Source organism: Lolium rigidum, chromosome 6 (genome assembly GCF_022539505.1).
Source record: "Lolium rigidum isolate FL_2022 chromosome 6, APGP_CSIRO_Lrig_0.1, whole genome shotgun sequence".
NCBI classification, from domain to species: Eukaryota; Viridiplantae; Streptophyta; class Magnoliopsida; order Poales; family Poaceae; genus Lolium; species Lolium rigidum.
Genome location: NC_061513.1, coordinates 269,640,506 through 269,656,189, shown reverse-complemented (window position 1 = coordinate 269,656,189; position 15,684 = coordinate 269,640,506). Strand labels below are relative to the sequence as shown.

Below are 15,684 nucleotides of genomic sequence, written 5' to 3'. Positions count from 1 at the left end.
TAGTCAAGTGAGTTTTACCTATGTGATCTCCGGAGACTCCTTGTCCCACGTGTGTAAAGGTGACAGTTTGTGCACCGTGTGGGTCTCTTAGGCTATATTTCACAGAATACTTATTCACTGATGAATGGCATAGTGAGGTGCTTATTTATATCTCTTTATGATTGCAATGTGTTTGTATCACAATTTATCTATGTGCTACTCTAGCAAAGTTATTAAAGTAGTTCTATTCCTCCTGCACGTGTGTAAAGGTGACAGTGTGTGCACCGTGTTAGTACTTGGTTTATGCTATGATTATGATCTCTTGTAGATTATGAAGTTAACTATTGCTATGATAATATTGATGTGATCTATTCCTCCTACATATGCATGAAGGTGACAGGTGTGCATGCTATGCTAGTACTTGGTTTAGTCTTTTGATCTATCTTACACTAAAGGTTACTAAAATATGAGCATTATTGTGGAGCTTGTTAACTCCGGCATTGAGGGTTCGTGTAATCCTACGCAATGTGTTCATCATCCAACAAAAGTGTAGAGTATGCATTTATCTATTCTGTTATGTGATCAATGTTGACAGTGTCCACTAGTGAAAGTCTAATCCCTAGGCCTTGTTCCTAAATACTGCTATCGTCTGCTTGTTTACTTGTTTCTATTGCGTTACTACTGCTGCGTTACTACTGCTGCGTTACTACTGCTTGTTTACTGTCCTGGGCAAAGCACTTTTCTGGTGTCGTTGCTACTGCTTATTCATACCACCTGTATTTCACTATCTCTTCGCCGAACTAGTGCACCTATTAGGTGTGTTGGGGACACAAGAGACTTCTTGCTTTGTGGTTGCAGTGGTTGCATGAGAGGGATATCTTTGACCTCTTCCTCCCCGAGATCGATAAACCTTGGGTGATCCACTTAAGGGAAACTTGCTGCTTGTTCTACAAACCTCTCGCTCTTGGAGGCCCAACACTTGTCTACAAGAATAGAAGCTCCCGTAGACATCAAGCACTTTTCTCGGCGCCGTTGCCGGGGAGGGAAGGTAAACGGCACTCACACATTGGCAAGCCCGGCAACTAAGCACTTTTCCTCCCTCGTCAACTACGCGCCAAGCACTTTTACGGCGCCGTTGCCGGGAGGAAAGGTAAAAGGCACTCATACTCCGGTTCCGGGTAACGATACTTTTACGGCGCCATTGTGTTTGTGCTCGAAGCTATTTCCTTTAGATCCTGCAATTGCATCTTTTTGTTTCTTGTTTACACTAGTTTGGCATAATGGACAACAATGAGCTTCTTATTCTATTTCCTGATTTAAAACATGGATTGTTTGATGCGAAAATTAAAAAACCTATGGAATCTTATTTGCATGCTTGGTAGTAATATTAGTATGAACGCTTTGAACACCATTGTTGATAATAATGTAGAAAGTTCTAAGCTTGGGGAAGCTGGTTTTCATGATCTTTTTAGTCCCCCAAGCATTGAGGAGAAAATTTTCTTTGATGATACTTTGCCTCCTATTTATGATGATTATAATAGTGGTCTTTTGGTACAACCTACTATGGAGAGTAAATTTTATTGTGATTATACTATGCCTCCTACACTTGAAGAGAATAATAATGATAGCTACTTTGTTGAATTTGCTCCCGCTATTACTAATAAAATTGACTATACTTATGTGGAGAGTAATTATTTTATGCATGAGACTCATGATAAGAATGCTTTATGTGATAGTTATATTGTTGAGTTTGCTCATGATGCTACTGAAAGTTATTATGAGAGAGGAAAATATGGTTGTAGAAATTTTCATGTTACTAAAATGCTTTTGAAGCTACACTTGTTTTATCTTCCTATGCTTGTCACTTTGCTCTTCATGAACTTGTTTATTTACAAGATTCCTATGCATAGGAAGCATGTTAGACTTAAATTTGTTTTGAATTTGCCTCTTGATGCTCTCTTTTGCTTCAACTACTATTTCTTGCGAGTGCATCATTAAAACTGCTGAGCCCATCTTAATGGCTAAAAAGAAAGAACTTCTTGGGAGATAACTCATGTGTTTATTTTGCTACAGTACTTTGTTTTATATTTGTGTCTTGGAAGTTGTTTACTACTGTAGCAACCTCTCCTTATATTAGTTTTATGTTTTGTTGTGCCAAGTAAAGTCTTTGATAGTAAAGTAAATACTAGATTTGGATTACTGCGCAGTTCCAGATTTCTTTTCTGTCACGAATCTGGGTCTAATTCTCTGTAGGTAACTCAGAAAATTATGCCAATTTACGTGAGTGATCCTCAGATATGTACGCAACTTTCATTCAATTTGGGCATTTTCATTTGAGCAAGTATGGTGCCCTTTTAAAATTCATCTTTACGGACTGTTCTGTTTTGACAGATTCTGCCTTTTATTTCGCATTGCTTCTTTCGCTGTGTTGGGTGGATTTCTTTGTTCCATTACCTTCCAGTAGCTTTGAGAAATGTCCAGAAGTGTTAAGAATGATTGTGTCACCTCTGAACATGTGAGTTTTTGATTATGCACTAACCCTCTAATGAGTTTGTTTCGAGTTTGGTGTGGAGGAAGTTTTCAAGGGTCAAGAGAGGAGGATGATATACTATGATCAAGGAGAGTGAAAACTCTAAGCTTGGGGATGCCCCGGTGGTTCACCCCTGCATATTCTAAGAAGACTCAAGCGTCTAAGCTTGGGGATGCCCAAGGCATCCCCTTCTTCATCGACAAATTATCGGGTTCCTTCTCTTGAAACTATATTTTTATTCGGCCACATCTTATGTACTTTACTTGGAGCGTCTGTGTGCTTTTGTTTTTGTTTTTGTTTGAATAAATGCTTGTGTGGGAGAGAGACACGCTCCGCTGGTTCATATGAAAACATGTGTTCTTAGCTTTTAATTTTCATGGCGAAGTTTCTTCTTCGTTAATTTGTTATATGGTTGGAATTGGAAAATGATACATGTAGTAAATTGCTATAATGTCTTGGATAATGTGATACTTGGCAATTGTTGTGCTCATGTTTAAGCTCTTGCATCATATACTTTGCACTCATTAATGAAGAAACACTTAGAGCTTGCTAATTTGGTTTGCATATTTGGTTTCTCTAGAGTCTAGATAATATCTAGTATTGAGTTTTGAACAACAAGGAAGACGGTGTAGAGTTTTATAATGTTTACAATATGTCTTTTATGTGAGTTTTGCTGCACCGGTTCATCCTTGTGTTTGTTTCAAATAACCTTGCTAGCCTAAGCCTTGTATCGAGAGGGAATACTTCTCATGCATCCAAAATCCTTGAGCCAACTACTATGCCATTTGTGTCCACCATACCTACCTACTACATGGTATTTCTCCGCCATTCCAAAGTAAATTGCTTGAGTGCTACCTTTAAATAATTCAAAATTTATCACCTCTGATTTGTGTCAATGTTTTATAGCTCATGAGGAAGTATGTGGTGTTTTATCTTTCGATCTTGTCATTTACTTCTGATAGACTTTCACAATGGACTAGTGGCACATCCGCTTATCCAATAATTTTGCAAAAAGAGCTGGCAATGGGGTTCCCAGCCCCGATTAATTAACTTGCATTAATAATTCTCTTCACGTGTTTTGCTCTGATTCATCAGTAAGCAACTTAATTTTGCAAATAGACACTCCTTCATGGTATGTGATTGTTGGAAGGCACCCGAGGATTCGGTTAGCCATGGCTTGTGTAAGCAAAAGGTTGGGAGGAGTGTCATCCATAAATAAACAAAAACTAAACTAAAGTACATGTGTAAACAAAAGAGAAGAGGGATGATCTACCTTGTTGGTAGAGATAACGTCCTTCATGGGAGCCGCTCTTGAAAGTCTGGTTGATGAGGTAGTTAGAGTGCCCACTACCATTCGTTGACAACAACAAACACCTCTCAAAATTTTACTTTTATGCTCTCTTTATGTTTTCAAAATAAAAGCTCTAGCACAAATATAGCAATCGATGCTTTCCTCTTTGAAGGACCATTCTTTTTACTTTTATGTTGAGTCAGTTCACCTATCTCTCTCCACCTCAAGAAGCAAACACTTGTGTGAACTGTGCATTGATTCCTACATACTTGCATATTGTACTTGTTATATTACTCTATGTTGACAATTATCCATGAGATATACATGTTACAAGTTGAAAGCAACCGCTGAAACTTAATCTTCCTTTGTGTTGCTTCAATGCCTTTACTTTGATTTATTGCTTTATGAGTTAACTCTTATCCAAGACTTATTAATACTTGTCTTGAAGTACTATTCATGAAAAGTCTTTGCTTTATGATTCACTTGTTTACTCATGTCATTACCATTGTTTTGATCGCTGCATCCACTACATATGTTTACAAATAGTATGATCAAGGTTATGATGGCATATCACTTCAGAAATTATCTTTGTTATCGTTTTTCCTGCTCGGGACGAGCAGAACTAAGCTTGGGGATGCTTGATACGTCTCCGACGTATCGATAATTTCTTATGTTCTATGCCATATTATTGATGATACCTACATGTTTTATGCACACTTTATGTCATATTCGTGCATTTTCCGGAACTAACCTATTAACAAGATGCCGAAGTGCCGGTTCCTCGTTTTCTCGCTGTTTTTGGTTTCAGAAATCCTAGTAACGAAATATTCTCGGAATTGGACGAAACGAAGACCCAGTGTTCCTATTTTCACCGGAAGCATCCGGAACACCCGGGAAGGACCGAGAGGGGGGCACCGGGCCCCCGGACCATAGGCCGGCGCGGCCCGGGCCCCGGCCGCGCCGCCATATGGTGTGGCCACCCCTTCGACCCTCCTCGCGCCGCCTCTTCGCCTATATAAAGCCTCCGTCGCGAAACCCCCGAGACGAAAAACGACGATACGGAAAACCTTCCGCAGCCGCCGCCATCGCGAAGCCAAGATCCGGGGGACGGGAGTCTCCGTTCCGGCACCCCGCCGGAGCCGGGAAGTGCCCCCGAAGGCTTCTCCATCGACACCGCTGCCATCTCCACCGCCATCTTCATCACCGCTGCTGCTCCCATGAGGAGGGAGTAGTTCTCCATCGAGGCTCGGGGCTGTACCGGTAGCTATGTGGTTCATCTCTCTCCTATGTACTTCAATACAATAATCTCATGAGCTGCCTTACATGATTGAGATTCATATGATGATGCTTGTAATCTAGATGTCATTATGCTAGTCAAGTGAGTTTTACCTATGTGATCTCCGGAGACTCCTTGTCCCACGTGTGTAAAGGTGACAGATGTGTGCACCGTGTGGGTCTCTTAGGCTATATTTCACGTAATACTTATTCACCGATGAATGGCATAGTGAGGTGCTTATTTATATCTCTTTATGATTGCAATGTGTTTGTATCACAATTTATCTATGTGCTACTCTAGCAAAGTTATTAAAGTAGTTCTATTCCTCCTCGCACGTGTGTAAAGGTGACAGTGTGTGCACCGTGTTAGTACTTGGTTTATGCTATGATTATGATCTCTTGTAGATTATGAAGTTAACTATTGCTATGATAATATTGATGTGATCTATTCCTCCTACATATGCATGAAGGTGACGAAGTGTGCATGCTATGCTAGTACTTGGTTTAGTCTTTTGATCTATCTTACACTAAAGGTTACTAAAATATGAGCATTATTGTGGAGCTTGTTAACTCCGGCATTGAGGGTTCGTGTAATCCTGCGCAATGTGTTCATCATCCAACAAAAGTGTAGAGTATGCATTTATCTATTCTGTTATGTGATCAATGTTGAGAGTGTCCACTAGTGAAAGTCTAATCCCTAGGCCTTGTTCCTAAATATCGCTATCGCTGCTTGTTTACTCGTTTTATCGCGTTACTACCGCTGCGTTACTACCGCTGCGTTACTACTCGCTTGTTTACTCGTCCCGGGCAAAGCACTTTTCTCGGTGCCGTTGCTACCGCTTATTCATACCACCCGTATTTCACTATCTCTTCGCCGAACTAGTGCACCTATTAGGTGTGTTGGGGACACAAGAGACTTCTTGCTTTGTGGTTGCGAGGGTTGCATGAGAGGGATATCTTTGACCTCTTCCTCCGTGAGATCGATAAACCTTGGGTGATCCACTTAAGGGAAACTTGCTGCTGTTCTACAAACCTCTGCTCTTGGAGGCCCAACACTGTCTACAAGAATAGAAGCTCCCGTAGACATCAGCCGCCGTCCTCGCCCATCCATCAACGGAGCCAGGCAAAACTTGTCGTAATAGAGCTTGTTGTAGTAGACAGACGGAAAGTCGTCGTGCTAAGGTCCCAAAGGACCAGCGCACCAGAGTAGCAACCATCGCCAAAGATGAAAACCATAGGTCGGAAGAGATTGACCTGAAACCACACGATCGATCACGAAAGACGACCGGATCACGAGATATCCGCTAGACACACAACTACACACGCCCTCCGCCGGCGCTAGATGGACCACCGGAGCGAGGATAGGACGGGGAGGACCTTATTCTGACTTCAGGAAGTAGCCGCCGCCTCACCATCCCGAAGAAGACACTGAAAACAAACTAAACGAAGAACTGAAACCTTCCCGCCGGTGAGAGGCCGCGGTCCGCCACACCTCCGAGGCCCCAAGGCCACCGGAGGCGGGGAGGACTGGCAGCATCGCCGGCGAGAGGGATAAAACCCTAGATGGGTTTTAGAGCCGCCTCCTGATCGCCTTCGTGTCTTGCTATTTTCTCGTACCGGTTCGTCTGACGCGAGCGGACAACATCCACCACGCTAATCATTTTTCCCACCTAACCACCTCCCACGATGCCATCACGGTTATTTAATCCCCTGACATGTCTCCTCCCTCTCCATGCTACTTCTACACCCCATGCAGCAAAGCCTGGCCCGAGCCCCGCTGTCCTCTGCCTCGGGCACCTCCTCAACGACTGAATCGGAAACTTCTGGATCACGGTGAGCCGAACAGTTGACCATGTCAGTTACATGGCCTCCTCACTAGGATTTTAGAAATTGGAAGGGTTAGAGCATCTCACTAGTGGAAAATAGGCTATCTGTGGCGCACCAAAATTGAATTCTGTGGCGCATATCCAGGTCGTCACAGTTGCCATGCGACTAGTATTTGAATTTTGTGGCGCACATATACATGCGCCACATAATTTTTGAAACTTCGGTGGCGCACTAGGTCAATATGCGCCACAGTTTTTTTTCGAATTTAAAAAAAAAGTGGCGGCCAGATCTAGATCTAGATATAGATCTGGGGCCACCGGAATTTGGCCGGTGATGGTGGGGTGGGGTTGGTGGAGGAGGAGGCCGGCCGGCCGGAGGAGGTGGTGGGGGAGGAGGAGGAGGAGGAGGTGGTGGTGGTGGTGGTGCTGGTGATGGTGGTGGCGTTGGTGATGGTGGTGGCCGGCCGGAGGAGGAGGAGGGGGAAGTGGTGGTGGTGGTGGTTACCGGAGGAGGTGATGGTGGTCGCCGAAGGAGGAGGAGAAGATGGTGGTGGTCGCCGGAGAAGAAAGGAGGAGGAGGAGGTGGTGGTGGTGGGGGGGGGAGGAGGAGGAGGTGGTGGTGGTTTGTGGTGGTGGTGGCGGTGGTGGTGGTGGTGTTGGCCGGAGTAGGAGGAGGAGGAGGTGGTGGTGGTGTTGGCCAGAGGAGGAGGATGAGGAGGAGGTGGTGGTGGTGGTGGTGGTGGTGTTGGTGATGGTGGTGGCGTTGGTGATGGTGGTGGCCGGCCGGAGGAGGAGGATGGGGTGGTGGTGGTGGTGGTGATGGTGGTGGCCGGAGGTGGTGGTGGTCGCCGCAGGAGGTGATGGTGGTCGCCGGAGGAGGAGGAGAAGGTGGTGGTGGTCGCCGGAGAAGAAGGGAGGAGGAGGAGGAGGACGTGGTGGTGGTGGAGAAGAAGTGAGGAGGTGGTGGTGGTGGTGCTGGTGCTGGTGGTGGGAGGAGAAGTGAGGAGATTGAGAAGTGGTGGAGGAGTAGATAGAATCAAAAGTCAGAATTCCGCGACAAACCTACAACGATGTGCATATGTAGGGAAATAATCAAACCCTTTAACTTGCAAGTTTCCTTAAAATCAGCCACGCAACATAAACCAGTTTAGCCAAAAAATCGCAGATATCTATTTCCGAACATAATCAAGACAGGAACTAATTGCCACCACCTCAGCGATTTCCTGATTTAGATATAGGGGCAGAGGCATACCGGCAGAATATGGGAGAGTGGTTGTTCTCCTCCCCCTTAATTATCCCAGTAAAGTTCAGTTCCAAACTATTAAACAGTCGTCCAGAGCGTGGAGTTCCGCTTCAGCAAGCTCAAGCCCCTCACCAGGGTCGTCCGCGCGCCGTTCCCCATCAAGACCCTATGCCACAATGTGACTGCGCCTCCACAGGGCCGCAACGACCCACCAACGCAAGAGATTTATGTGGTTGGCCGCAGTCAAGGAACATCGCGACGGGGCAGCACGCTCTGCCTGACTTGATTGAACAAAAAAAATGGGAGAGAAGATCAGATCGGAGGAAGGAGGAAAGGTAGGCAGAGGAATGTGTCACCTGGACTGGCAGATGGCCGCCGCTATGCTCGTGCTCCACGTGCCCATGGCCATGGAGTCGCCCCAAAACTCGTGTGGCTGCCTGGCTGGCCACCTCCACCAGTTGTCGCCGACAGCCCACCTCTGCCACATGATCGTCCTGCGTCTGCGCCGCGTCCTCGCCGGCAGACCAACCACGACCACACACGCGCCCAGCCCCTCCAGCCTGGTCGCCTGGAGACCCACCTCTACGGCATCCTGCTCCTTCTCCATCACGCCGCAGTCGTTGGCTTCACTGCTGGGGACGTGCTCGAGGCCGCCTGCGCCACTTGAGAGCGAGGAAGAGGTGAGATTAGAGAGGATCTCACCGTATTGTGGATGAGCCCTAGCGACGTGATGAGGCATGGACTGGTGGCCACGGGACACGTAGCGGCGGCAAACTGGGAATCCCCGGTCCGGTGGCGCGCGGGAGCCCTGGCCGGCGGCAGCGGCGTGCCAGAGACCATGACTGAGCCAGACGGTGGAGTTGAGATAGACCTCGTCCACCGAGTGATGGGGGTGTGGGCGCCGATGTAGCGGAGCATGAGCCAGGGGAGGCCGAGGGGGAGAAGCAGGTGAAGTAGAGAAACCTATCCTCCATGAGGAGGAGCAGCCGGAGGTGCGCGGCGTCGGAGAAACACCGCCGACCAAGCGCGGGGCACCAATAGGGTTTCATGGGCGCGCACTCGACAACCGCGGTGGTAGGGAAACGAAAGAGGAGGAGGAGGCGGGGCACCGCGCGGCGACGCTGGACGTGCCAGGGAGGGGAGGAGGATGACACTAGACGTGGGCAGAGAGGGGAGGAGGGCGGCACTGGCCACGATGCAGAGAAACAGGGAGAAGGAACGGCAGTGGTGGGGGCAAATCAGCTAGTCAACTGAAGCATTCGTTAAGCGGCGGACCTTTGGACTGTTCCTATACAATCGCTAGAGCCACACTCCTAAGGAAGACAAAAAGAATTATATAGGTGCTTTAAAGCCTATTAAAATGCTAGAGAGTGCTAAAATACTACACATAAAAATCACAACATTAGTAAGAACTAGCAAAAGTGCCCGTGCGTTGCACCGGGAAGAACAAATAGTCAAACACTGCAGCAAATCATATTTGGGTGTTGTGGTTGTGATCGTCTTCTCTGTCTCCGGTAGTAAGGTTCCGTCGCGTCAGTCTCCTCCAATTTCTCGTCATGATCCTCCACCGGTTTGTCACCATTGTTTCGTACATCTGGAGCTAAGTACCCTCACGTCTCCGAGCCTCGATGCATTGTCTGTGTGCTTTGAGCACACCACCGTTGATATCTTTTCATGACTCGCTAGTGAAGCTTCTGGTGATCGAGTCAGTCCATCATACCCGTTCTTCATTATATATATTAAAAAATTGTCTCATTCGAATAAAATAAAGCCATTGTAATCCTCGTTATTCAGCTAGTGTGTATAGGTAGCGCCTGTTTCAGACGAAGGAACTCCGTACTCGATGGACGTGTCGTGTAAGCTGCAATGACTACGTAGGGGCGGCGGCACAAATTTTCGATGAGTCTCCGAAGGCCACAGCGGCCGCTCCACTGCCGGACACGATCCTTGCTTCTTTCTCCGAACAACCCCCATCCAATCTGGGCATCCAACCGGCGGCACAGTCCCTGATTTTACTTTAGCTCACACGAGGCATCCTAGTAGCAGACCATCCAGACATTAGTAAGAATAACTTTCAGCATGCTGTTAATCTCAAAAATAATCCAAAAATCTATGAAAAATCGAGGCTGTTAAGGTTTAGTATAGTAGTTATGAGTGCGACCTTGCGCACCTGATCCATTGGCGGCGACGGACAGGGAGGACGATTAGAAAATTTAGGGTGCTATCACCCTACCCTTATTTAAAAAAAAAAGTCCATCTCTGTTTCTAGATACTCTACCAACTCATGTTGTGGTCATGTGGTGACACGAAGTTTCTGTTGGGCGCAAAAAATTTGACCAAACTACGAGTGATTTATTTGCCACGTCATACGGCAACTACCTTGCTTTATCATCAGCAAATTATAAGGCAAAAAGAATCGACTTCGGTAGGCAGGCAAGGCAGCAGCATCTTCCCTCCGTCAGCAATCAGCACCGCCCAGTCCACCACGATCGACTAGACGTCGTCCAAGCACCAGCAGCGATAGTCGGGTTTGGACATCCTCAGCAGCTCCTCCGGCGACATGCGCTCCAGCTCCCGCTGCCTCCACGCCGGGAACGCCTCCGCCACGCTCGCCGGCGGCGGCCCCGCGCACCACTTCATCTCCCCCTTGAGGCCATGCCTCAGCGCGCGCATCCTCTTGTACAGCCGCATGGCCGCCACGCAGTCATCGTAAGGGTGCTGGTGCCCACCGTTCTGTATCTCGTACCCAAGGCAGCTCTTCGTCAGGAACTTGAGCGAGTTGCTCATCATCCTGCTGCTCGTCTTCATCAGCGTCGGGTACGTCGCCGTGTCCCGCTTCAGGTACGCCGGGTAGTCCATGCCTAGCCCGTTGAGATCATGGTCCAGCCCGTGGCCAACCAGGATTCTCGCGCCGCCGCGTGCCGTGCGGATCTTCCACGGATCCTCGCCATTGAGGAGGAAGTCCTCTACCCGCTTCCTCGCCTGCTTCACCGTCGTGGCTGAGTCGCGGAGGTGCTCTGGGCGGATTCCAGTCATCTCGTACCGGTAGTGCGTCACCGGGATGAGCGGCTTCACGAAGGACTCGTAGAGGATGTTCTCGTGCTCGTCGATGAGGCACACGCGCGCGCACACGTCCAGTGTCCCGTCGCTGCCGCCGCCCACCATCTTGCACCCCAGCGCCACCGCACCTCCATGGCCGCCTCCCTGGATGCTCATTCTTGACATACTTCGGGTGAGCTGGCTTTGCGTCGGAGCGCTGGAGAGCTGGCAGGTGGCGCGGTGGGCACGGAGGGCTCCAGAGGCAGGGAAGACGGCGAGGCAGAGCTGGCAGCCGCGGGCGGTGAAGACACTCGCGCAGCCGGCCTTGGGGAGGACGCTGCCGAAACCGAGGTGGTCGCGGAGAGCGTCGAGGGAGCGGCAGTGCTTGCCGCAGACGCCGCACCGTGGCTCGTGCGCCGAATGGTGCGAGAGACGCATGTGCTCCACCAGGTGCTCCATCCGGTTGAACTCGCGGTAGCACGCAGCGCACTTGTTCCGGCTGCATGTCAAACAAGTCCTCATCAGTCCAAAGAAAAAGTTATGTGTTGCATTGCGTGTGTGTTCATGATTGTGCAAATGTGCAATGTAGCAGACAATTATGAAGAAACACAACTGCTAGCTCCATGCTGCATCAGACTTAAATCAATTAATTGTTTAAATTTCCTGCATCAAGCCATCAATTACTAGTAGTAGAAGCGTAGAAAATTCTTAACAATGGGGTCTCAGCAGTCAACTTATCATGTCATCTCGAGACAAAATGTGCAAACAAATAGCAGTTGAGTAGCATAGCGTAGCAGAGTTTATTTACTAAAACGGAGGGTACAAGAAAGGTCAAGACCAGTAGCCACTGCACCTGTGAGCATCAGAAGAGCTGTCCATCGTCAGTAGTCACCTAACAAGTACCGGACGCAGCAGACAGGAGTAGTGTTCGGTTGGTGTTGTGAGATATCTCAGAACACCAACGCCTATTTATGTGCCTGCAACATAGATGGAACTCGATTCTTGACAGCTTCGTCTATGGCGATGGGTGTGCTTCGCCAGTAGCGACAAAATGTGTCGGTGTCACCGATGTTCTCCAGGTTCAACTTTACATGGCATGAGTTCCGTACTAGTATTATGCATTACTGCGGTATTATGAATTTATGATAATGGTGAATTGGTGAAACACCATGCAGCTAGTTGGCAGCATATTCATGGTTCAGGTTCAGGAGATGCAGGGGAACAGGTACCTGCTCTATGTCGTCAGTGAAGTTCTGGGCATATTACATGGTTGCGTTTGTCTCTTTTCCTTCATTTGTTTCTGACCATAAAGCAGTTACTGAAGTACAGGCGTATATAGATATTTTCTACAGTCAAGTGCAAATTTCCAGATAGTAGTCTAGTTTCCTTATAAACCCAGAGCAATTTCTGCTTATTGTTCAGGGCAAGAACATAGACACCAGAATTCTCTGAACATACATCAGCTGGCTTTATGCCGAATAAGAGAACGGGAGATCAGATGCCCCGGTCAAAAGAACTGGTTTGAAAAGGCAGGAGCAATTGATCCAGCCGATGGATGGACTGGGCGGATTAGATTCCAGCCTTTGGCGGTGGCGGAGAGCCGCACAGCTAGACGGCACAGAGCCATAGATCTCCACACGGATATCCTACGAACATGCCTGATCATGTCGAACATATTCAGAAAACTAAAGATGTTTGTGATCCCAACGTAGACATATTGGATCCTGGTCGGAGCTTAGTTTGGCATGTTGTCAGGCGAAAAGCATCGGCGTATGAGTTTCGAATTTTCTTAGAAACAATGCTTGGAATGCAGATCATGCTCTACTCTGTTGGCAAGTGTGCTTCAGGTGTTCTCTATCTGAGTTGCTGTGATTCTGATTGATTTCAGTAACTAGAGCAATTCACTACAGTTCCAATTGAAAGTAAAACATGACAAATTTTTCACTAGAAAGGTAGCTATCCACCGCCAATGGTAGGCTGAGCATCCCCTACTTTCCTTGGTCGTACGGGTCTGATCACAACTTTATCAAATGTGTCATGTGCTCCACGTTTCAATATTGTTCCTGATGCCTCTCGTTCTCACTTCCTCCTACAACTCTTCATTTTAACTCCCACCTTTTCTCTTCTACATGTGATTCCATCTATTTGATGCAGTAATATAGTGCTAACATGTGAAACGAAATGGAAGATGCAACTTGCTATATATCTCTATGGTTCGGTGTAGATGAAGCGGCATATACAATCAGAAAATATTGAGGTTTGGTGTCATATTTACTAGTACTATCTAGTATCTATTGTCGGATTAATTATTGCAAATTTTCCACCTCGAACATTCTGATTAATGCCATGTCCTACAGATTAATATGCATGCTGAGAAGCAAGATATGAAATTCTAACATCTAAACACCCAGGTAACCTTCCATGATCTTTAGCTTTCAATCTGAACTGGGCGGTACAGACAACTTAGATAAGCCTCCAACTCTAAAATTGTTTAGGTAATGCCAGCTTGAGCTTTCATCGCAAAATATCTGGTGCATAATGAAACTTAAATGAAAAAGGTCACTGCATCTAACATAACTCGAGGCATTCCCCTCTACCAAACTAAGCAAATACTCCACCAACCATCACTCGTTGTGAATAATGCTGATCCTTATATATATACTACTCCATCTTCGTTTGATAGTTCACATAAAGATACACTTCCACTTCACTTCGCAAGTTAAATTTTTTTTTTGCGAAAACACTCCCCGATTTACTGCCACTAGCTTACTACACGGAGTATGTGGCAGTTACATGGACTTGCTTTGGAAAGAATGTAGGAAGAATCAAAGAGAGATGTAAACACAAGAAATGGAACGATGCAACGGGTCGAGAAAATGATGAAATGAGGAGCGGTTCTCGTAGTGGAGAAAGTTTTGGCCAGACCTGCCAGATACTAACCAGATACTAACCAGATACTAACCTTCTTCGGGTTACACACGATTCGGGCCTTGCGTTTTCTTGTGAGACACACTCGCCCCAGGAAGCCCTCTCCCTGATCAGAGCCAAGGAGGAGGCGCAGGCAGCGCTCGCCCTTGCGGTCTTCCGCAAGGAGGTGGAGGCGGCACGTTCCGTGCCCCTTGCCCCGACGTCGTCTGTTGTAGTTGGGACTACGGCAGTGACGGATAGGGAGACGGAGTCCACGCTGGTGGATATCCCTGTGTTGGCTGCGCCCCAGCCCAACTTGAGGCGCGCTAAGGCCGTGTTGGCTTCCCGCCGCGGGCGGAGGAAGGGGACCCGTGCGTGATGCGTGCGGGCTTCTACAACATCCGTGGGTTCGGTCGGCCGGGACGACGGAAGCAGATTAAGGAGTTCATTTCCCGAGAGCGGCTTGATTTCGTTGGCCTGCAAGAGACCATCAAGGCCTCTTTCACACCCGCGGAGCTTCTAAGTCTGGATCCGCATGGTAGATTTGCATGGAAATCCACCCCCGCGCAGGGGCGTCGGGAGGCAAGCTCCTTGGGGTTAATGAAGACGCGTTTGAGGTTTTGGAGTGGCATTGGGGTGCCTTCTTCATCCGGGCAGATGTTCCGCAGCTGGACAACACTTCTCGGTGGTCGATCTTCGTGGAGTATGGTCCCGCGGATCACCGAAGGTCCGCAAACTTCTTGGCGGAGCTCTCGGCGGCGGTTAATGCTTGCCCCTTCCTGCTGATGGTGGGAGTGGACTTTAACCTGATCAGGGGATCAGAGGACAAGAACAATGGCAACATTGACTGGCCGCGGGTCCAGAGGTTCAATGACTGCATTGCTTCTCTTGCGCTGCGGGAGATCCGCAGGACGGGGGCGAGATACACGTGGACCAACAGACAGCTCTCTCCCGTGCGCTGTGTCCTAGACAGGGTGTTGGTGTCTCCTGAGTGGGAGGGTCTCTTCCCCTTAAGTTCCCTTTTGGCGGACACCATCATTGGTTCGGATCACTCCCCTCTTGTCCTTAGCTCCGGGGAGGAGTTAGGCAAGAGGAGCTCTCGGTTCTTCTTCCAAAAGGGTTGGCTAGAGAAACCGGATTTCCATGAGTTGGTGGCGCACCGATGGCAGGGGCTTTTGAGAGATTCAGTGCGGTGTCGGCACTCCGATTGAGATCTGGCACCGTATTGCCGCAGGCCTTAGACAGTTCCTGAGAGGTTGGGGAGCCAACCTTGGGAAGGAGGAGCGGGACCTCAAGGCTGACATCTTGGCGCAGATCCGGGATCTTGACGGGGTCGCGGACAATGCGGGCTTAGATGATGAAGGCTGGGCACTGCGATACCACCTTGAGGGTCAACTCCTCCACCTCTCCAGGATGGAGGAAGAATACTGGAGGCAGCGTAGTCGGGCCAATTGGCTCATCCAAGGGGATGCGAACACGGCCTTCTTCCACGCTTTCGCCAATGGCCGACGGAGAAAGTGTACTATTCCGAGCCTCGTCAGTGACTCGGGGATCATTACTGATGAGAGGGAGTTGCAGGCACACATCTATGACT

At 48.2% G+C, this 15,684-nt stretch overlaps 1 pseudogene; it reads right to left on the bottom strand.

Moving 5' to 3' along the window:
- Nucleotides 1–10,609: 10,609 nt before the first annotated feature.
- On the bottom strand, nt 10,610–12,062 carry LOC124664130 (annotated as a pseudogene).
- Nucleotides 12,063–15,684: the final 3,622 nt, after the last annotated feature.